The sequence below is a fragment of the Podarcis erhardii genome, assembly GCF_964252035.2.
Source record: "Podarcis erhardii genome assembly, chromosome: 7".
In the NCBI taxonomy this organism is placed as follows: domain Eukaryota; kingdom Metazoa; phylum Chordata; class Lepidosauria; order Squamata; family Lacertidae; genus Podarcis; species Podarcis erhardii.
Genome location: NC_138511.1, coordinates 19616246 through 19640388, shown reverse-complemented (window position 1 = coordinate 19640388; position 24143 = coordinate 19616246). Strand labels below are relative to the sequence as shown.

Here is a 24143-nt window from a genome sequence, read left to right as displayed (position 1 = left end):
AGGCCCCAATATGGCAGAGCCTGCTGTTGACTACTGCCCTTGCTCCTCCAGTTTAAGATCATGGGAAGATGGATCAGTTCAAAGGTCCATCTATTGCAGCATCCTGCTTGCTTGGATTCTGATTCTGGACCATGTCAAGGACTGGCTGGGTGCGGAGGAATGGTGGGAAGAACCAGCTGGGGAACCACCAAGGGAAGAAGGCTCAGAGCCCAGGGCAGGGTGGGTGGGACAACAATGAGTGGTCAGAGGGAGAAGACTGGGAAGAGGAGGTGTTGGAAGCTGAAGGGGAAACAGGGCTTAGTGAGCTGGGAGAGTCATGGCAGAGAGATGTCCAGAATCAGAGGCAGAAGCTGAAGCAGGAAAGGGGGGGAAAGGAGAGTCATAGACAACAAGCTCCCCACACCACCACCCCCAGTCTCCCAGGACCAGAAGAGGCGTGAAGCAGGAGGAGCAAAGACAGGCACACAGGTGCACTCTCCACTTGCTCGGAAAAAATACCAGAGAGGAGGAGACAGGGGAGGTGGGGACCTTTAGTCTCAGCAACTGATCCATGGGGCAAGACCTGCTCGGGAAGAGTTCCTGTGATCATTAGGCACGGCATTCCACCAAGTCTGTGCAGATCCCGTTTTTGCTAATACAGTGGTACCTCGGGTTACATATGCTTCAGGTTACATACGCTTCAGGTTGCAGACTCCGCTAACCCAGGAATAGTATCTAGGGTTAAGAACTTTGCTTCAGGATGAGAACAGAAATTGTGCTTCAGTGGCGCAGCGGCAGCAGGAGGCCCCATTAGCTAAAGTGGTGCTTCAGGTTAAGAAAAGTTTCAGGTTAAGAATGGCCCTCCAGAACAAATAAAGTTCTTAACCCAAGGTACCACTGTAAAGAGTTAACTCCAACTTTGAATAGTGTGGCTTACTGCCAGCTCGCTCTGTGACAAACCAGACCTGGACATGGTTCTGGTTGCTGTCCCATTGGTGCGGCTGCTGACAAGTCACTTGTTGCCCAGTAAAAACAGGACAAATGCACACATAGGCAGAAGAACAGGGAGGGAGATAGAATTACAAAGTGAAGCCAAAAGGCTTAGCAGCGCAAGAGACAGTGAAAAGGCAATTCAGTCAAAAGAGTAAGGCAGGGGCATGGAAGCTTTTATTCCACAAAGGGCTGTGTTCCCTTTGAGGCAGTCTGCTGTGGCTGAATGCTGATGGTAAGTGATGGGCTATGCTCAAACCAGTGGTGAGTGACACCAGTTCTCAGAGGGGGTGTGGCATCCCTTATCTCTCACTCTCTTTCTTCAACCTCCTTCTCCCCTTCCTTGACACCCTCATGAAATTAAGATGAGGGTTGTGGGTTGTCCACCCTTGGAGCAAAAGATACTGGATGGGAGTAGGAATAAGCCACTTTCATCCGGCATGTAATTGGTAAAGCCAGATGAATAGTGTGTTATGTGATAAACAACTTTCTCTTGGGGGTGGGGAGGGAATTCCTGCGGCAGCTTAAAAACCAGCGACATAAACAAGCCACCCCCAGTCTCCATTGATTCCAAGCTCAATACAGTCAAATCTAGAAATGAGGAACCCATCACACCAGCCTGATATGTGCTGATTTATGCTCCATACCAACAGTGCATTTAAAGCACATGGTTTTCCCTAAGGAATTATAAAACTGTAGTTTGTTAAGGGTGCTGGGAAATGTAGCCCAGTTGGGGTAAACAATGGTTCCCTGTGTTGTTGTTGTTTTGGGGGGCTGCTTTGTTTGTGTTTGTGTGTGTGCAGCTTTTAACAGGGTCCTTTTCCTTGTGGGGGAAAAAAAGAACCAGTAGCCTCTAGGGTTTGTTGCTGGTGTTGCCATTTCTGTTTGTTTGCAAAGATGCCCATTGAGCATGAGGATGACACTCAGAGGGTTTTAGTCTATAAAGCAGCATCCGTTGCTTTATACTGAGCCAGACCATTGGTCCACCTGTCTTGGCATTGTTGACATCGACAGGCAAAGATTCTCCAGGAAGAAGAAGAAGAAGAAGAGTTTGGATTTGATATCCCGCCTTTCACTCCCTTTAAGGAGTCTCAAAGCGGCTAACATTCTCCTTTCCCTTCCTCCCCCACAACAAACACTCTGTGAGGTGAGTGGGGCTGAGAGACTTCAGAGAAGTGTGACTGGCCCAAGGTCACCCAGCAGCTGCAGGTGGAGGAGCGGGGAAGCGAACCCGGTTCCCCAGATTACGAGACTACTGCTCTTAACCACTACACCACACTGGGATTCTGCCAGACATCTTCACTCAGCTCTACCAAGGGACGGAACCTGAGACTTTCTGCGTGTAAAGCAGGTGCACTTACCACTGAAAAACAGCCCCTGCGTTGATGATAACATACAAAAATAAGATACAAAAATGAGAATTAAGAGCATAAGTAGAGCCCTGCTGGATCAGGCCAATGGCCCATCTAGTCCAGCCTCCTGTTCTCACAGTGGCCAGCCAGATGCCCATGGGAAACCTGCAAACAGGACCTGGGCACAAGAACGCTCTCCCCTCCTGCGGTTTCCAGCATCTGGCATTCAGAAGCATCACTGCCTCTGACTATGGAGTCCCAGCACAGCCATCAGTAGCCCTCTCTTCGTGCATTGGTCCAATTCTCTTTTAACACCATCTAGATTAGCGGCCATCCCTGCCTCCTGTGGGAGTGTGTTCCATAGTTTAACTAAGTCCTGCATGAAGGAATTCTTCTATCCCTCCTTCAGTTCACATTATGCATTATATTAGGGGAAATTGCTTTAAAAAATGTGTGTATGTGAACCGAAACTGCATATAAATGTGTGTTTATTAGGATAAACCCACACTAAAATGCTGATAATTCTTTTTATGAGGAAAAAACAAAACATCGCTGTGGAAATGTGGAGAATGTAATTTTTTAAAAAATGAAAAGAAAAGAGAGGAAAAACTGAGAAGACAGAAGTGGACAGATTTAACCGTCCCTAATACACATGGTATACCAAGGTGGCCTCCCGGCTTCTCAGGGTGAGATGGCAGTAGACTTGTCCATTCCTAGTAAACATACATACACAGATGTATCTCAGCCTCCAGCCATCCGAGAAAGGTCTTCTAGCCATTAATGCCCATTGACGGAACATCTTTACTAATAGCTCAAGAAAAGGCTAAGGGAAAGGTCACCTCATCCCTCAGCTGCTATTGCAGTGTGCTACCAAGAGCGGTGTGCCATGGTGGGGCGATTCTGCCAACCTCTTCGTCCTGCCCATGGTTTCTGGTGAAACAGCTGCTGTGGACCAGCAACATATGAAAAAGAAAGGCTTGTTTAAGGCAGCTTCTTTGTTTACAGTACTACACACAGGTCTGGCAGTTTGGATATCTGAACCTGTGGTGGGTGGGTGTGTATAAATGAGGTTTGGGTACTAATTTCTTGTGTTTGGATAAATGATTTTTTTAATAACGAGCGTTTGGATAGCGGGACCTGCGTGTATGTGTAAAGGAAGCCATATATCCTAAAGACACCACGGTCTCCAGTGACCTTCATTTCATGGAAACCGAACCCTGGGAAAGTGCAGGTACCCCTGGAGTCTCTCACTGGTCTTGACATAACTCAGGGCCTCATCAAATTATAGAATTGTAAAGTTGGAAGGGACCCTGAGGATCATCTAGTTCAACCGCCTGCAATGCAGGAATATGCAGGGGTGTGCACAATCGTGTTGTGAGGATGTGGCCATAGTTCTCAGATGCTGAACACAAAAATATTCATACTCTAAGGCAATTCTGTCTCTAAATGCACACACACACACACACACACACACTCATCACAGTTCTTCCTCTACTTTAAACTGGGCACGTCTGGAGTGGATGGTTCTAGGCTCCCAAAAGCTTCTCTCTCTCTCTCTCTCTCTCTCTCTCTCTCTCTCTCTCTCTCTCCCTCTCCCTCTCCCTCTCCCTCTCCCTCTCCCTCTCCCTCTCTGGCCAAGCCAAAGACAATGTAAGCTTATCCTAATGAGATTTTGAGCATTACTTATCCCTTCAGTTCACCGAGGTTAAGTGCTATTGTAACTCAGCGACGGAAGCGGACTTTACAACCATTCTTTCAATTTTGTGGCAGAATGAAACAAGCCTGTATGAGGATCATGATGAGAATATTTACATTATTATTATTATTATTATTATTATTATTATTATTATTATTAGCAAGCCCAATGTGTGTACGCTACTATCAGGCCTCCTAAAGGGCCACCCATGCCCAGAACTGGAGTGAAATTCAATTCAGTTCACATTTAAAGCTGAATTTATCAGATCTACACTTTCTGCAACAATCTGAGGACTGGAACACAACCATCTGAATCTTGCAATAAAGTTTGCCAACTACACTACGTTTACAAACATGCATATTTTAGGGGAACAAGTGCATAAATGTAAATATATCAGTGAAAATAATGTACAAAAGCTGCCTTATAACAGGAGATATTGCTTGCAAAAAGATGTGCATATTAAGGGAAATAATTAGGATAAATTCGCACAAAAATACTGGAAATTTTTCATGAATATTCTTTTTAAAGAGAATTGGAAAATTGCTGAAGAAATGTAGAGAACTGAGTTTAAGATTGGGGAAAATGAGAAACCAAGAGAACCAAAACTGAAAGATCCTTCAATTCCTACGCAGGGAAGAATATTGGAAGCTGTGTTGGTGAAAGGGCATTGGTTCATCTAGCCCAGTACTGTCTGCACTGCCTGGCAGCATCAATTCTTCAGGGCTCTTTCATCATTTGCCACCTGATCCTTTTAATCAGATATGCTGGGAATTGAACCCGAGACCTTTGGCATGCAAAGCAGATACTTCATCACCAACCTATAGCCTCTCTCCCCACCCCATGCCATGAGCTGCTTTCAACCAATACAAACAGTTGGTCTGTTTAGCTCATTAAAGTCTATTTTGGACTGTCCACAGCTCTCCAGGGTTCTAGAGTCTCAGCCAGGCAAAAGTTTAACTACCTGAGGATTTTCAGCAGAACCTTTGCATGCAAAGGGGTATGTGCTCCACAATTTAGCTAAAGACTCACACCCAATGGAAGGACACAGAAATATCTGCCTTATCCTTAGTCATAGTGTTTGTCAATCTAGTCCAGCACTGCCTGCTCTGAATGGCAGTGGTGTCTGGCAGAAGACTTCTGCCATCCAGTGGAGGTTGGTCCGCCAGGGCAAATGGGGAGCTGTTCCACTAACCTCAGCCAGCCCTCACTTCCCTGCCTCTTTTCTTACAACCAGTTCAATGGGATGGCCCTGCCTGTCAGCTTCCTCCACCTCAGTCTCAGTGTTGCCTCTTGCAGAACTCATTAGGGAGGAGGATGGGGACAAACCTAGAATTAATTGGCTCCGCCTGTCATTGACTCAGACTGCACCTACTGTTGGTCTCCCTGCCTTCTGCCCCACCAATCCCCATGGGCGCCAGCTGCCACTGTAGACTGGGCTGCTTCAAATCTCATTCCTTCCATGGACTCATTAGCTGGACTTGCGGCAATTCTCTCTCTCTCCCAACCCTCCCTCCCTCTTTCAACCTTCTATCTGTAGTAACAGTACTACCAGCCTACCTTGCAGGGCCGTTGTGTGATGACTGTTTCCAAAGGCATGCATGATGTTCTTTGTAAAGTATACTGCATTAGCATCAGTCTGCCTCAAGAGAAAATGGAGGGTGCATCCCAGGGTGAAGTCTAACTGCTGCATTGCAGCACCAAAGAGACCTCCCCAGGGTGCAAGCCTAGGCGGTGTGTATGGAGGTCCTGGGCTGCCCAGAAGACAAGACCTACCTCTCAACATCGCTCATGTGGTCCAAATGAAAGCAATATATTTGGCACCAACTTGGCTGCAGGAGTTGCCAGAAGGAGGCGTACAAGGCACCATCCAACGATCTAAGGGACTTCACTCTAGATTTGTGTACTGTTTACTTCTTAGGTTTTTCTTCTCCCAAAGATATCCCACAAAGCACCGGGGGTTTAGGATCAGAGTTTTCCTTCTCCTAGATGGGTTACCTTCCCAGATTGACAAGCCCCATCGGCCTTTCACTTCCCTCTGCAGCACGTGCAGAAACCACCTTCTTGACTTTTGGACCCACTATTAGTCTCATCTGCTCAATCCACCAGAGCCTGTCTTCGTATGCATGTGAAGTATATGGTGCTATGTCAAACATTGTTATTATACGGATATAAATCCAGGACCCTTGAAAACCAGCATGGAGGGTGTGTCCCAAAGGTAAAGCTAAAGGGACCCCTGACCATTAGGTCCAGTTGTGGGGTTGCGGCCCTCATCTCGCTTTATTGGCCGAGGGAACCGGCGTACAGCTTCCAGGTCAAGCCGCTTCTGGCGAAGCAGAGCAGTGCAAGGAAACGCCATTTACCTTCCCGCTGGAGCGGTACCTATTTGTCTACTTGTACTTTGACGTGCTTTCAAACTGCTAGGTTGGCAGGAGCTGGGACTGAGCAACGGGAGCTCACCCAGTCGTGGGGATTCGAACCGCCGACCTTCTGATCAGCAAGTCCTAGGCTCTGTGGTTTAACCCACAGCGCCACCCGGGTCCCATCCCAAAGGTAGAAAGAATTATATAGAGCTTGGGTTTAAACAAGAGTGTGGGAAACTTCTGTGTGGCTCCTTCACATTCTCTGGTATGCCTGGGTCTCAAGCCTGTTGATTTCTCTGTGCCCCCCCTCCCCTGTGCCCCACCTGCCGTCGCCCACCTGCCAGCCACGGTCCTGATGCACACATGGCAGCTGCGATGGCTTCTCCCGGTGTAATTAACAAGGAGCAAAGGCCTTTGGGGATGCATTAGCCCCGCTTCAGGCAGCCGAGAGCGGATGGGAAAATAAATGGGCTCGGGAGCTCTGGGGACATTAGCGGGCCTGCAGACAGCGAGGAGGCAGCAAGTGGAAAAGAAATACTGCTAGCCAAAAGGGGGGAAGGATATTTACGTCCATTCCTCTTCCGTGCAGTGCGGCAGAGAGAAAGGGAGACGAACCGAACCGGAGAGAGCCGGGAAGGAGATTGAAGGCGCAGGGTAAGATGCTTGACATTTAGTTGAGCTGCATGGAGAAGGGGCCGATGCTAAGCCATAAGGTGGGGATCTGAGTGCAAAAAAAAAGGAACATTGAAAGAGCTCAGCTGCTGGATCTGGCCAAAGTACCATCTAGTCCAGTCCTGTTCTCATAGCGGGCAATTAGATGCCTCCATGAGAAATCTGAGCACAATAGCACTCTCTTCCCACTTGCAGTTCCCAGAAACTGGTATTCAGAGGCATTTTGCCTCTGATAGTGGAGGGAGAACATAGCCATTGTAGCTAGTAGACATTGCTGGCCCTAACCTCTATAAATTTGTCAAATTCTCTTCTGAGAAGAGTATCATGAATAAAAACAGGAGATAGGCGCTCCTGGGTCAAGCCAAAGGAGCATCTAGTCCAGCATCCTATTCTCACTGGAGGTGCCTATGGGAAGCCCCCAAGCAGGATGTGCCTGCAACAGCCACTCTCCGGAATCTGACCGGCACATCATGCTTATTCCTTTACACAGGAATCCTGCCAGAACAGACCAAAGAGGCATATCTAGCCTGGTATACTGATTCACGCAATGCCCACCTATGGATGCTTAAGAACATGAGAAGAAAGAAGAAAGAAGAGCCCAACAGATCAGGCCAATGGCCCATCTAGTTTAGCTTCCTGTTCTCAGAATGGCCAGCTTTCCAGCAACCGGTACAGTGGTACCTCAGGTTACATACGCTTCAGGTTTCAGACTCCACTAAACCAGAAATATTACCTTGGGTTAAGAACTTTGCTTCAGGATGAGAACAGAAATCGGCAGCAGCAGCGGGAGGCCCCATTAGCTAAAGTGGTGCTTCAGGTTAAGAACAGTTTCAGGTTAATAACAGACCTCCGGAACGAATTAAGTACTTAACCCGAGGTACCACTGTATTCAGAAGCACTGCTGCTTCTTTTAAAGCCATCCTAGTTGGTGGCAATCACCCCTTCCTCTAGGAGTGGGTTCCATATTGTTACTATGCACTTCAGGGTGGGGACAAGGTAATTTGCAAACCTGTCTTTGAGATATCACAAACTGCTCATCGGAAACAGGTGTTGTGTTCCTTTAACCTATTGATTTCAACCCCCCCCCCATAAATCTGGATTAAATTGGGTAGGGTATACAGGGTGGCATCTTTATGCAGACAACACTGTGGCCATATCCACAACATACATTAAAAACACTATTATACCAGTTTAACAGTCATGGTTTTCTGCCCCCGCCCTGGCCAAAAACTCCTAGGAACTGTAGTTTGCTGGTGAGTTGTTTGGAAAGCCTCTTTTCCTTTCACAGAGCTACAATTAACAGTGTGGTTTAACAAACAATCCCTCTTCACAAGGAACTCTAGAACTACAGCTCTCTGTGGGGAATAGGTATCTCCTCTAAACTCTCAGCACCCTTAAAAGATTACAATTCCCAGGATCCTTTGGGGGAAGCCACAGCTGTTTAAAGTGGCATGATACTGCTTGGGATGTATGGTTCAGATGTAGCTGCAAAAAAAACCCTGTGTGCATGAGAAGCATCAATTCCACAATAAAAACTGGTCTTGTAGTATCCTCTCTGAATAAAAATTCATATGGAAAGCCCACAAGCGGAACTTGGAGGTCCTGGCCCTCTCCTGATGTTGCTCGCCAGTAACTGGTATTGCGATAGTCGCAAGTATGGTTTGACACGGCATAACTTTGCACCAAACCTCCGAGGCAAATGCACAGTTGGGAAATGGAGCTGAGGACCTCGGGCCCAGGTGTGTGGCAGCTTGCGGCCCTCCAGGCCTCTCTACAGGGCCCTCAGGATTCTCCCCAGGCCACACCCCTCACTGGCCCTACTCTGCACCCTCCTTGAGGGCTCACATGTGTCTTTGAATTCTGATAATGATTCTTGGTTGCCTGGATGCAGGACAGTAGAAACCAGCCTACTGTGCAAAGGTAAAATTTACATTTGTTGTTCTAGCTCCTTTTGCCTCTGGCCCCGCCCACAACTGGCATGTGCCACCCCCCCCCCCCGCATTTGCCCAGAAGGGAATGTGGCCCTCAGGCTGAAAAAGGTTCCCCACACCCACCCTTAAGAAAAAGGAGAAGCCTGAAAAGGAAGTCTGAACAGCCTCTAGCATCACCCCCAGAGAAGGCCTCCTTTTTAACTGCCCCCCCCCAACAACACACACATACACACCACCCTCAACTAGCTGCATAATTAACAGCCTGACAACTGGGGCAAGCTACATGAAGGGAAACCCGCCAGCCCTGGGAGTAGGGGGAGAAGAAGGGTGAAATGTTAATTAAGGCCTGTAAACCATTTTAAAATCACTGGAATAAGGTGCCACAGCAGAACATCCAGCCCTTGACCAAATAAAACATATTTATTTTTTTTAATAGTGCAGCAAAGAAGATGTCGGCAGGAAAACTTGACTTTCTTTGCAGGAGGTACTTTCATAGTGAGCCTCCCTGAGTCAAGAAAATTACTTTTCTTCTTTTTCCATTTTTTGGGGACATCATCAGGACTGACGCCCAGATATTCAGTTGCCTGAGGCAAATGGGCATGTACTGTGCTGTTTCATGTGCAGCTTGCATTGGGTACACTCTGCAGAATCTTCAAGCAGGGCTGTCTGAAACCCTGGAGAGCTGCTGCCAGTCAGTGCAGACAATACTGAGCCAGATGGACCAATATTCGGACCCTGTATAAAGGCTCCTATGTTTCCATGTCTTAAGGGAAGGGCCATAATTCAGTGGGAGAATATTTGATTTCATGAAGAAGATGAAAGGCTCAATCGCTGGAATCTCCAGCTGGGACTGGAAATGTTGCCTGTCTGAAACTCTGAAGTACTACTGCCAGTCCGAGTAGACAGTACTGAGTAGAATGGACCAACGGATAAGTCAGCTTCCTATGTTCCTACATAAAGGTAAAGGTACCCCTGACTGTTAGGTCCAGTGGTGGATGACTCTGGGGTTGCGGCGCTCATCTCGATCTATACGTCAAGTGAGCCGGTGTTTGTCTGCACATAGCTTCTGGGTCATGTTGCCAGCATGACTAAGCCACAGCAGCACATGGAAACGCCATTTTCCTTCCCGCTGGAGTGGTACCTATTTATCTACTTGCACTTTGACGTGCTTTCAAACTGCTAGGTTGGCAGGAGCTGGGACTGAGCAACGGGAGCTCACCCGCGACACCGACCTTCTGATCGGCAAGTCCTAGGCTCTGTGCTTTAGACCACAGCGCCACCCGCGTCCCTATGTTCCTACATAAACTGGTATAAAATCAATTTTTTGCTTTACAGGGAAGATAAGAGCTCTGGCTCATTAACTGGCCCACCTCCAAAGGCACAAGATGCTGGCAAACAAATTCTGCCAGCTGTTCAAGCCTTTAGTGCAGAGATGGGCAACTGGGTGGCTCCCCAGATGTTGCCAACACTGCAACTCCCCATCACCCCCGTTCGCTGTGTACATCAGGAGAGATCAGGTTCCCCAACCCGGCTTTATATATTTTCACTCGTAGGATGACAAACAGAAATCCAACAGGTGCAGCAGCTCTCCGCCTCTATGCCCAGGAAACGAGGCTTCACCCTTGGTCTGAAAGGGAGGAACCAACCCGTTTCTTTCTTTTCCGATAATAAGCAATATACTTAGGCAAGAATGCAATGGGGGAATCTTAGCTTCCGATTATGGGGGAAACGTCGGGTGAGTGGGCGTCAGAAATAATATAGAGTCCCACCTCCGAGAAAGCCCTGCTAAGAAAGTTTGGCTAGCTGGAACTGTTGGGGAGGCGTCGTTGCTCCGGATCCCCCTTGCGCGGGGTCCCTTTCTCCGCCGCCGCCGCCGCCGCCGCCTCCCCCGGCAGCTTGGCAGCCGCCCCGGAGCCGCCGCGCCGCCGCCGCCACCGCGGGAGAGAGGTAATAAATAACCCGGCGAGAGGAGCGGCGGAGCCCAGAGGGCGGCGCAGACCCTGCTTCTGCCGCCGCCGCCGCGGTTGGAAACTCCTCCAGGCCTCCCGCCCCCGGTCGCCTGGAGCCGGCCGGGCCAGACGGAGGAAGGAAAGCAGGCGGGCGGGCAGGCAGGAAGGAGGCGCGCTCCCAAGCAGCCCCATCGCCCCCGGGGCGCGCAGCAGGACCAGGCGGAGGCAGGCAGCCAGCTAAGCAGCCTCCTCGCTCGGCGAGCTTCGCCAGCGGCCAGAGCAACTCCCGGCTTTGCCAGCCTGCGCGCCCTGCTCCGCGCCTTGCTTCCCCTCTTGGGAGGAGGGGGCGAGGGGGTTCCACGTGGCACCGGATCAGGGCGCAAGGAGGCGAGAGAACGAAGCCACCCACTGACACCCACCCACCCAGGCTGCGGTTTCACTGCTTGCCGCAGATTTCTGTTTGGATCCCAAGGGGCCAAGCGGATGCCACCTAGGTGCGATTGAAACAGCCCCTGGGGGGCGGGGGGACAACAACCCCAAAACTGACAGCTGCTTTCTGGCGCCCCCAGACACCCTCACGGTCTCCCTCCACTCTTTGCCACTCCGATGCGGTTTAGTGGGCGAGTTCACTCACCCTCCCCTTTCCCTCCCCAGGGAAAACAAAAACGTATAAAAGGAACTGAAATGGGAACGCTACTGAACACCCACCCTCTGCCCAATACAGTGGCACCTCGGGTTAAGTACTTAATTCGTTCCAGAGGTCCGCTCTTAACCTGAAACTGTTCTTAACCTGAAGCACCACTTTAGCTAATGGGGCCTCCCGCTGCTGCCGCGCCGCCGGAGCACGATTTCTGTTCTCATCCTGAAGCAAAGTTCTTAACCTGAAGCGCTATTTCTGGGTTAGCGGAGTCTGTAACCTGAAGCGTATGTAACCTGAAGCGTATGTAACCCAAGGTACCACTGTATACACATGCACACTTGATAGTTGGGTTGGGGTGCGGCCCTATATGTGATCCTCCAAGCTGATGTCTAAGCAGTTTTTTAAAGAGAGCATAATAAACTGCCTTATAGGCCACTGGTCCATCTAGCTCAGTTATGTCTGCACAGACTGGCAGCAGCTGTACACTGTTCCAGGCAGCAGACATTCCCTGGGAACTGTAGTTTGCTCACAGTGCTGTGAAATGGAGCACTGGGGAGGGGAACTACAGCTCCCAGGATTTTTTTGGGGGGGGGGGAGAGTCATGTGCTTTAAATGTTTATTGGCTATTCTCTGGTGGCTATGCTGTACCTGCACAGCTGGAGGCAGTAATGACACAGAAGGGGAGATGGCTTTTACATTCGGGTCTTGCTTTTGGGTTTTCTCGCAGGCATCTGGTTGACAACAGTGAGAACGGGATGCTTGGGATAGATGAGCCCAACACATTTTTATGTTCCTAAATGAATAGTGTTAGACCTGGCCAGACATCCATACTGACCACTCTGCAGGGTCATGGATGAGAGTCGCTCACTTTGAACAATGACCAGCACAGAGATGGGGAAACTCCCCCCCCCCCGGCTGATGTTGTTGGACTCCATCTCCCATCAGCCCCAGCCACCCTGGGCAAACATCAGTTGTGATAGGAGCTGTAGTCCCAGTAACGTAGATTCTGTAACCCTGTTTCAGCACAAAAACATTGTTATTCTGCCCCCCATCCCAAATAAGGTGGTGCTCTTGATCAGTAGCAATTTTGACAAGCACCTCTTTCAAAAAAATGCCTCCCATCCAATTTTCCTTCCCATGGACCAGAGGAACAGATAATAGTCCTTGTAAAGTGCTGTGTGTGCATGTGCAACAATATTTTTTAGGCCTGCAGGCACATTTTGATTTTTGAATGAGTGCCACAGGCACAAGCTGCTCTGGTCACTTCTCCCCCAACTCCCTCCCCACAACAAGACAGAAAGAGAGAAAGTTATGAGTGCACACATTTTTCTTCCCCCAGGGTTCTGAGTTAAAGTCAGATCCAGTCAAATTAATATGAGCATTGAAAAGCACATAGAATTGAAAGAGAAAGTGGGAAAGAGCATCACTCTTCCAACCTCCTCCTCCAGCTCTATGTGCTTTTAAATTGAGGAAAAGGGTACCACCCACAAGACCCTTGTCTGCCCCACACCCCATTCTCACCGCCCACTCCGCACGAGGTGCTTAAGGCATGATCTTTTCCTCCCTTGAAAAATGATTACCCAAACCAGAACAAGTCATGCAAAAATAGTAAGTTAAAAATTAAAATAATGCAAAATAATCGAAGCTATGTGCATTTGCATGATTTTGTTACGTTACAGAATCCAGCTCTTTTTTGGGAAGTGTGCAGAATTTGAAAGCATTTTAAAAAAACATTTCCTGCTACGCAGAATGCCCACCCCACCCCACTACCCTTCACCTCCCCAACCACAGCTGATGCGATGAATAAAATTGTGGCTGACAAGGGGATGAGCAACCAGACAGAAAGCCAGAGGTACTGGATGGCGTTAACCAGTTTTAACAAGCAGCAGGGGGTTGGGGTGGCTTGAGTAGCCCCCCCCCCCCCAAAAAAAACCCCCGGGATTTATGAAACATTGCCATGCCTGCTACCACACCTCTAAAGCACTAAACCACAAAGTGTTAAAGGAACAGGGTTCCTCTTTTTATCTTCTTTGTTTTGTGGCTTTTTTTTTTTTTAATCCGGAGCTGTCAAGTGCAAGGATGAAGGTTCCCCCAGCGGAGAGAGGGAGACAGCTTATGCGCTTGGCTTGGCTCCCTTCCTTTTATCCTGCCAGCCGCCCTCCGCATAGAGAGAGGGGAACAAGAGCTGCCTTCTCGGAAGAGGGGAATCCTGCACCCACGCTCAAGACTCCGGCACGCCCAGAAACCGACTCTCGCCTCCTCTCTTGTGGTTTGCCCTCAAACCCCCCCCCCCCGCCCGCCCGCCCTCCGCTGTTTCTTTCGAAAGCAGAGGTGGGGAGCGAAACTGGTTTGGCAAACATCTATAATTATAATCGCTTGGAGGTGTGTGTGTGTGTGTGTGTATGCGGCGGAGGGTGGGGGTAGAACCTAGTTAAATCTGGAGGTTGAGGGAGGAAGGAAGGAAAGCAGACATGAAAGGAGATACAGGCCGCCGGCCTTCCCACACTGGCCTGTGACTAGGGTGACATGTCGCGGCCTGCTGGTACCTAGGAGCACAGGAAGCTGCCTTCTCCTGAACCAGAGCATTTGTCCATTTAGCTCAGTCTTGTCCAAACTGGCTGGCAGTGACTCTCAGGGGTTTTCAGACAGCATTCCTAGCCCTCCCTGGAGGTGTGACTAAACCCCAGACCTCCTGCATGTAAAGCGGATGCTCTGCCACTGAACTAAGGCCCTTCCCTTAAGATATGCAAACCTAGGAAACGGTCTTATTCCAAGCAAGACCTTTAGTCTGCTTAGCTGAATATATTCTACACCGACTGGCAGCCACTTTCTGGGATTTCAGACAAAGGATCTTTCCCAGCCTTACCTGCGGATGCCGCTGGGGATTGAACCTGGGACCTGCTCCATGCAAAGCAGATGCTCTGCCACTGAGCCAGGACACTTCCCCATCTAACATACCGTATTTTTCGCCCTATAGGACGCACCGTCCCATAAGGCGCACCTAGTTTTTTGGGGGGTAAAATAAAGGGAAAAAATTTATTCCCCCCCCCCAGGCACGGGGCTGGGGCGGGGGAAGCCCGAGTTTCCCCCGACCCCAGCCCCCAGAACAGGCAACTCTCCACAAGCCGGGGGAGCCCAGCGCACCGAAGCCTCTCGCTCTCCAGGCTTCAGCGAAAACCTGCATTCGCCCCATAGGACGCACACACATTTCCCCTTCATTTTTGGAGGGGAAAAAGTGCGTCCTATGGGGCGAAAAATACGGTACATACCCTCTAAGTTGGTCCGGCTATGTCCATTCAAGCCTGGCATCTGTTTTCTGCATTTGAAGAGTGTAATTTGGGCACCTGTTTGCTTGGACTGATTTCCTAATTACCCTCTTTGATGCAAGCTGAAAAGTGAATGTACCAGATGGATGAGGCCTCAGGTAGAATAAGAGGGCGGATGGCATGATTTTTGGGATGGCTTCTTCCCTGAGGCTCAGGAGATGCTGGTTCATCTCCTCCTCCCACTCCTTGCTCCTTTAACTCTAGGCAAGCCTCTCCTTCTGCCTGCTGCTGGAGAGCCACAACTTTGGCTTTCTGCAAGAAAACAAACAAACACCCTGGTGCACTGATGGACTTCCTTGACGGTGGCTAACCCGGGTCAGTGCCATGACATGACATGCTCCAGTTCAACTGAGAAGCAGCAAAAGAACATGGGCAAAACCTACAATAGTCCTCCCTTCTCAGCATTGCAATACAATCGTCACAGTCAGTCTATGGAATTTGCTCCCACAAGATGGCCACCAACTTGGATGGCTTTAAAAGAGGTTTAGGCAAATTCATGTGCGAGGTCATCAATGGCTACTAGCCACAATGGCTATGTCCTTTCTCCATTGTTGGAGGCAGTATGCCACTGAATCCCAGTTGATGGGAATCACAAGTGGGGAGAGAGTTGTGGTGCTCAGGTCCTGCATTTGGGGTTCCCATATCTGGTTGGCCACTATGAGAACAAGATGCTGGACCAAATGGGTCTTTGGCCTGATCCAGCAGGGCTCTTCTTACGTTCTTCCTGGGATAAGTGGCTTCTCTCTGCTAATACTAGGTGCCTGTAGCAGCTCTCAGAAGCAACAGCCGGTACAGGAAACAGAAGGCTTCTTGCCACATGGAGGCTCATTTGCAGGCCCTTGTGAGAACTGGCCCAATGAATTACCCAAAGCAAGGCTCAGGTTAGCTTTGATTAAGGATAAGTAAGCACCCAAGATGGAAGGCACAAGAAGAAGGGGATGACAGAGGACGAGAAGGTTGAACAGTGTTCTTGAAGCTACCAGCATGAGTTTGACCAAACTGCGGGAGGCAGTGGAAGACAGGAGTGCCTGGCGTGCTCTGGTCCATGGGGTCACGAAGAGTCAGACACGACTAAATGACTAAACAACAACAAGCACTCACTTGCTTCACCTGAATATCAACCGGGCTGCTTGAGTGTTCAAGTACAATGCTAAAAAAGGGTTTTACTAAACTTGAGGGTTGTACTAAACTTGAATTTGAGCAGGGGAGGGGCATGACAAAGGTTCCACCCTATGCAGCTTTCACTTGTGACGCCCCAATAAGATTATACTTGACATGTCCAAATGGCTACTGGAACCCTCAATACATGGCCCACAGCTCTTTGGGAGAAGGAAGGTGTATTAATGTGAAAGATAGTATACAGTGGTACCTCGGGTTACATACACTTCAGGTTACAGACTCCGCTAACCCAGAAATAGTACCTTGGGTTAAGAACTTTGCTTCAGGATGAGAGCAGAAATCATGCGGCGGCAGCATGAGGCCCCATTAGCTAAAGTGGTCTTCAGGTTAAGAACAGTTTCAGGTTAAGAATGTACCTCCAGAATGAATTAAGTACGTAACCAGAGGTACCACTGTATTAATATAGGTTCTGGAATGCATACATGTTCTGTCTAGGCAGCGGCTGCAGGCTTAGTTATGTTCTTCTACAGTGTAAAGCCTCATAGGTCTTCCTGTTGTAACCCTATAAAACCCCTAGAACAGGTGAAGCGGAGGCCAAATACTAGCCAGGTTAGTATTCTGTGCCACTGTGCCATTCTGTGCCACTGACTGCCTGACATTTGCCAATTGGTTACTACTTTGAGTGGTGTATTAGGCTACTGGTGCAGATGGCCCACAGCAGCTGTTGCTGGGTGGAGAGGGAAGAAAGCCACGGCCGCCAGGCACAAATCGCTGATCTTAGAAAGATTAAAGAAAGCTCTGTAACAGCTTGATCCCAAAGGGCCACTTCCTAGGCTGAATTCCCCCACATGCATTTTTTAAAGGGGGGAAACATATGCTGCTCAGGCACGACCAAGGACAATGGGAAATCTACACTTGCACCAGAGTAGTGAGCCTAACATTTAACTCAGCCTAGCTCCTAAAGACGGATGCCTTAACGCAGACTTGCAAGTAAGTCCACCAAGGCGACTAGCCCATAATAGCTTGTGCAAGACTGTCTGCCTAAGAACATAAGAAGAGCTGTTGGATCAGGTCAAAGGCCCATTCTGTTCTAACAGTGGCTAAATAGGTGCCTCTGGGAAGCCCCAGACAGGGCATGAAGGCAAGAGCCCTTTCCTTCTGTTATTTATCAGAACATAAGGATAGCCCAAAGACTCATCTAGTCCAGCATCCTGTTTTCCCAGTGGCCAAACAGATGTCCCAGTGGGAAGCCTGAAAGGATGAAACAGTGCTTTCCCTACTTGGAATTCCCAGCAATGGGTATTCAGATGTGTATGACCTCTGGCAGCAGAGCTAGAACATAGCCCTCATGGCTAGTAGCCGTTGGCTACTATGAATAGCCATGGACGTAGCCATATATCCTCCTCCAAAGTCATGGTTCTCCAGATGTTGCTGGACTACAGCTCCCATCATCGCTTACCACTGGCCATGCTGGCTGCTGGGAGCCCAACAACATATGGAAAGCCATATGCTCCCCCACCACTGGGTCAACCCTCTGCGGTCTACATAAGTTGTTTGAAGTAGCGAGCTCCGTAAATCGTCAAGTGGAAACATGTGTTTGTAAACACAGCGGAAAGGCACACTGACATACCAGTTATGATGCAAAACAGCCACTCAGACAGATAGACAGACAGACACAGCCAAGCAGAAGATCAGCCAGTGTCTTCTCCTTAAGAAGATAAGAATGCAAGAAGAGCTCTGCCAGAACACATCGGGGAGGAAGGAACAAGGAAGCATCAATAGGACAGCACCCAGCATAAGAGCAGAAGCTGGATCAAGCCAATGGCCCATCTAGTCTAGCAACCTGTTCTCACAGTGGCCAACCAGATGTCTGTGGGAAGCACACAAGCAGGACCTAAGTGCAAGAGGACTCTCCCCTCCTATGGTTTCCAGCAACTGATATTCAGAAGCATACTACTTCTAGCTATGGAGACAGAGCATAGCCATCATAGATAGCAACTACGGAGAACCCTCTCCTCCATGAATGTGTACAATCCTCTTTTAAAGCCATCACTGTCTCCTGCGGGAGAGTTCCATAGTGGAACTATGTGCTCCTAGAACTACTTATTTTTCTTTGCCCTGGGACTTCCAGTATTTGGCTTCCTTGGATGCCCATGAGTTCTAGCGTTATGGAAGAGGGAGAAAACCTTTTCTCTATCCACTTCCTCCATGCCATGCATAATTATTTAAACTTGCATCGTATCACCACTTACTTGCCTTTTCTCTGTGTTAAAAAGCCCTCTTACAAAGTTGCAGTTCAAAGAGACCTTTTGCCCATGTCTTGGGTTCTTTTGGGAGTGGGGGCAAGCCACTATTGTATTTTAATATTTGTGTTGTATTTTAATATTTTGTTGGAAGCCGCCTAGAGTGTCTGGGGAAACCCAGCCAGATGGGCAGGGTATAAATAATAAATAATATGTTGTTGTTGTGGTTGTGGTTGTTGTTGTTGTTGTTGTTGTTATCAGAGAAAATGTCCAGTTTTAGTTGCTGACCACTGTCGTGTAGGAAGATCTCTTTCTGAAAGGCTCTCAGTGTGCTTTCAGGCTGTTGTGATTTCCAAGTGGAATTCAATCACATATTGGCAAATTCAGGTTGTGAAATTATAGCGCATTGAGACCTCTTGTGCATCAAATCTCCTTCCATAAAATATAGAATTTTGGGGGATAATCGTCGTAACATGTCAGCAGCAGCAACAACAACAAAAACAATAACTCTAACAGTCTTCCTACCCCGTCTCCTAGACTACTTGGTGTACATAGTTTGTAGCTTAGGACTATGCAGAAGAATGGTAAAAATGTTCATGGTTGCTTTTTCAGTAGAAAACTAAAGCTGGAGAAAAGCTTGTGACCTTGTTAGTTTCTATTTGCTCTGGCATAATCCATGCACATGCACCAGACTGCAAAGAAGTCCATTGGTTTAGCTCTTCCTTCAGCAAGTTTTATGGAGGTCAGTTTTTCTACCATAATGATATTCCAGAGTCTATGGTGCCATGCACTGAACTATGATACCACTTTAAACAGTCATAGCTCTCCCCAAAGAATCCTGGGAACTGTTGCTAAGGGGGCTGAGAGTTGTGACAAGGCCCCTCATTGCCCTTACACAGCTACACAACCCAGAGTCCCCTGGGAAGAGTGCTTGTATTGTAGCTCTGTGAGGGGGAATAACAGTCTAACTCTCAACACCCTTAACAAACTACAGTTCCCAGGATTCTTTGAGGGAGCAGCCATGTATGTTGCAGGTCTGGCTGTCTTCTAAGCTCCCAGCAAACAAATCAGGACGAAGGCTCAATAAAGAGGTCCTTAGGAAGTGGCTATAGTCTGGACGCAGTGGTTCTCAATTTGTGTTCCCCAGATGTTGTTGGACTACAACTCCCATCATCCCTGAGCTCTGGCCTTGCGAGTTAGAGGTGATGGGAGTTGTAGTTCAACAACATCTGAGGACCCACAGGTTGAGAAAAGCTGGCTCTGGAGTGACAAAATAGCAGCATAAAATTTGCTTGAAATCTGATGCTACCAGAGATTCGAATCGGTGCTTGTGGCTTGAGCTCCTTTCTCCAGACAGTTGTTGATCCTATCCACTCTCGCTCGCCTCCAACCAAACCGGTTCTACTTCATAGAACTCTGTGACCTGCCCTCTGTATAAATAGCAACACTTCCATCACCCTCCGGGGCCTGAGTTATCTCTCTACGCTGGATTGCTATGACCTGTTTGGCAAAAAAACATTGCTGCACCCAATGAGCCCAAGCAGGAATGCCCATGGCCTTGCTTACAAATTGTAGACTGAATTGCACGCTACAGCTGTTTGGAGTAGGGGATGCCTGGCATGATGGAAGATTAAGGCCAAGTCGGTGGGTGATGGGAGGAGAGTGGTGGTGGGGACATCTTCAGCATGAAGCCAAATGGGATCCCTTTCCACTGCTGGCCATCAAGCTGAAGACAAAAAGGTACATTTTTCAGAAGACACAGGAAGCTGTCTTATACTGATAAGACTCTTTCCTTTAAACATAAAAATAAGTATATCTGGTCCAGGTGGACCCAGTCATTCTTGGAACAGACTCAGATCAGGATCTGGATGTGCTGAGAAAGGCAAGGAGAGCTAAATTAGTGCTTCTGATTCAAGAGAAATGGGGTTTTTTTGGGGGGGGGTGTCCTGTGAAGATACTAGCAGTGCAGAATAGAGGTTAGTTCAAGGAGGAGTGGAAGCAGCTTATCCTACATAAGAAGCTGCCTTCGTCAGACCATTAGTCCATCTAGCTCAGCATTGTCTACACTGGGTGGCAGCAGCTCTCCAAGGTTTCAGACTGGGTACATTTCCTGGAGATGCCAGGGACTGGAAATGAGATGGAAACTGCTTTGAAGACACTGGTAGCTCAAGAATCAGCAAGGCGGAAGGCATAAAAGACTGTATGTAGCAGCAGAATAGCGGCAGAACTATTAAGTATCTCCAGATTGCATTGCAGAGGGTTGGACTACAGTATATGACTCTTGTGGTCCCTTCCAACTCTACAACTCTATGATTCTATACTGCAGAGCCCAAGCACATTTTAGGCTGTGTTTGAGCAGGGCAGGAGAAAAGCCTGTGATAACCAATGCGCTGTAGTGGACACAGCAGGAGTAGGCAAACTAAGGCCCGGGGGCCGAATGCGGCTCAACTGCCTTCTCAATCCGGCCCGTGGACGGTCCAGGAATCAGCATGTTTTTACATGAGTAGAATGTGTCCCTTTATTTAAAATGCATCTCTGGGTTATTTGTGGGGCATAGGAATTCGTTCATTTTTAATTCCCCCCCCCCAAATGGTTGCTGACCCCTGGGATAGAGTGTCGGACAGAGAGATTGCACTGGACGGAGAGACCCCACTCAGCCGAGAAGCTCAACTGACCTTTGGACAGTCCCCACTTCATAGTGTTGTTGTGAGGATAAAAGAAGTACCGGGTGGGGTGGGGTGGAGAGAACTATGTGCACCACACCTTGAGATCCCTGGAGGGAAGGCGGGATATAAATGCAACTGATAAGTAAATAAATAAATTAAAATCTGCTTGATTATCACACATATGTCACCGCTTTCAAGTTGGGAAAGCCCTCCTCCCCCAAGCCCCCTCTCAAATGCTCAGGGAGGTGAGAGCTGCGCTGTATGCATATTAATATGCAAAGTGTGCCTTCCCTCCTAATTAAATGGAAAACGCTATGATTAAAACTAGTCAGATAGCGCTGAGCGACAGGGCTTTATGCGCTCCACGTGGAAGGCCCACAGGAGCTCACGAGGGGAGGGGAGAACGGTGCCAGCCAGTGAGATTACTGGCAGAACGACTGGAACAGAAATGAAAATCTGCCGGAGGAGTCAGGGGGGAAAAAGGAGGAAAGGGGCATACTTGTTTAAAGGTAGATTTTAGCTCATGGGGAGTTTAAGAGGTGTAAGGCATGAAGAGGAATGAGATCCCTCCCACCTCAGGATCGTATGGTGTGGGGATCCTGGCTGATTCCCATACCAGCAACTAGTCCTGTCTCAAGCACTGCACCTCGTTATTCTAGCCCTGCTAAGTCCAAATAACTATTGAATACTGCAAGCAGACCTCACTTCCCTGACTGCATTTCCATTTTCACCCTCTCCTCTTAATGCACTGCCACCCTGCTTTGAGGGGCGCACTCATAGTGCCCTGCAAGGCCAGTGCCGCTTTGCAAGACTGACTAGAACGGTGCAGGGCTTGCAGGGTGCCCTAAGCTGTTGCATCCTTCCCACAGCACCCTCCAACTGGAGGGCAGGCAAGACGGACACAACAGGGTAGGGCATCATGATGCCCCTCCCAGAGAACTACCTCCAAGATAACAGCCTGCCCAGCTACACCTCTGATCTCAATAGAGACTTTTCCCAATCTTGTGACCTCAAGTTGTTCCAACTCTGATCAGCCCATGCCAACATAGCTGGCTACTCGCCATCTTAATTTGCCCAGAGACATTCAAAATTATAAATCAGCTTCTGTAAATGTATGCTGCGTGTGTCAGAGAATTCTGATGAAAATGAGAGCGGAAACTGATAATCTTCACCTGTTCTTCCGATGTCCAGAACAGAAATCAGTTCAACAAATATGACTGATATACACTATTGTTGTTGCTTTCTTGTCCTCAAATGATACCTGATTTATTACATTGCCCCCCCCCCAATATTTGCATGCTGTATCCTTTATACTAAAACGTGTGGGGTGGAATAATGTTACAACAATGTAATTACATAACTTAAGCTATCGACTGCATAAATTGTATAATTTTGTGACACTGGACAGCAAGACGAATAACATCGTTTCGGTGTAAGATGAACCACAGTGTAATGGAACATCTTTGCCCTCTTTCATCTCTACCTGTGCCCCAAATACTTTTAAGGACCTAGGAAAGAGAAGGAGGCAAGCAGGGCTGTCGGGAACCTGATTGCCAACCCCTCGGTGCTAACCACTGAGTCTTGGAGGACTTTGCTCGTATTGTTTTTAAAATGATTTCAAATGCTTTTAAAATGATTTTTTTTTAAATGAACAACCCAGGTTTCTTTAAACACATATACGTGGATAAGCCCTTCTTTGTAACAAGGGGGAGAAGATCAGCAGAGGACTGCCCACAGTGGGCAACTCCTAGTTAAGTTGAGGAGGAAGTGGAAAGGGGGGGGGACTAATTAATAGTAGGCTGGAGGCCTCCCTCCTGCTTCCCAAAGGTGTTCGGGGGGGGGTGTCACCCTAAGCCCAACTTGAAGCTTCCCTCACACCCACCCTCGGTCCTATCACACTTGCAGCAATGCTGCCCTAGGTCATTAATCTGGACCCAAACACACACACACACACATACACCCTCCCACAGTGTCACTGCAAGAGCTTGCACTCTGTCTTGGGGCCACGCTGCCTGCCTTGCATTTAATTAGCTCAGAATCCTTGCATTTCTGTTGCTATGGGTTTCTTTCCAGAGGAGTATGCTCTTTTTTCCTCACACCCCCCCCCGCCTCCCTCCCTCCCTCTCTATGTCTGCAGAAGTCCCACCAGCATTAAACACTTAAGTTTCCTACTGGAGAGCCGGCAACCGTTCCAATCCAAAGAATCCCAGCTATGTATGCGGACGCCACAGCACCTGGTCTGTGTAAAAAGTTATGCACTAGCTTCAGCAAGGGGGATATGTTGGGGGTAAAAACACATGGGATTGCACATGGACGACAGGGGACTCAGCGGCAAGTCACCATCTCCTTTTGCACACCTGGTGCAGCTCATGCGCAGGCAATTTTTGACAGGGTTTTAGGAAGCTGCCCTTATACTGAGCCAGACCACTGGTTCATCTAGCCCAGTATCGTTGACACTGACTGGCAGCAGCTCTCCAGGGTTTCAAACAGACATTCCCAGCCCAACTTGGAGATGCTGGGAGTTGAACCCAGGACATTCTGTGTGCAGAACAGATGCTCTACCACTAAACTACAGAACTTCCATTCTCTTTCATCCAGCAAAATATGATGGGTAGAGTTTTACATAGACTAACTCTCGGAAATCGGGTTGCTACCCAAATGTGCTACATTTCCCAAAGGCAGGCCTCCCCCCCCCCCAATTGTCAGCAACTGGTGTTCATTCACAGGCATACTGCCTCCAACAGTGGAGGGAAAACGTAGCTATCATGGCAAGAAGCCACTGATAGCTATTTCTGCCATGAATTTGTCCAGTTCTCTTTTAAAGCCATCCAAGTTGGTGGCCATCACTTCCTCTTGTGGGAGCAAATTCTACTTGAATCCATTTGAAAGTAATATATTCACTTTGCAGAATTCCTCCCAGCTTATGGAGGCTTTTGTGAGGTGTGTAATTATACATAGAAATTAGAAGCTGATCCATTAGCACTCCTTCCTTCACTTTTGCAGTGGCTGCAGGAAAATAATAATAATAATAATAATAATAATAATAATAATAATAATAATCCCCTCCTCTGGCCCAATCCTGCCTCATAATTTCTTCAGTGTTGCAAGTGTGGCCACCTCTGCCGCCTCCACTGCACCAGCCCTAATTCAGAATTTCCCACGTTCTATAAGTTTATGTTTGACATTAATGTTATTTAAACATCTCCTTATTTCTTCCCCC

The 24143-nt window shown here is 48.4% G+C and overlaps 1 protein-coding gene across 2 annotated transcripts in view; it reads right to left on the bottom strand.

The window, feature by feature from the left end:
• Positions 1–24143, bottom strand: part of SAMD11 (sterile alpha motif domain containing 11) — a 340371-nt gene that overhangs the window by 178081 nt on the left and 138147 nt on the right. The gene's annotated exons all lie outside the window — the stretch shown is intronic.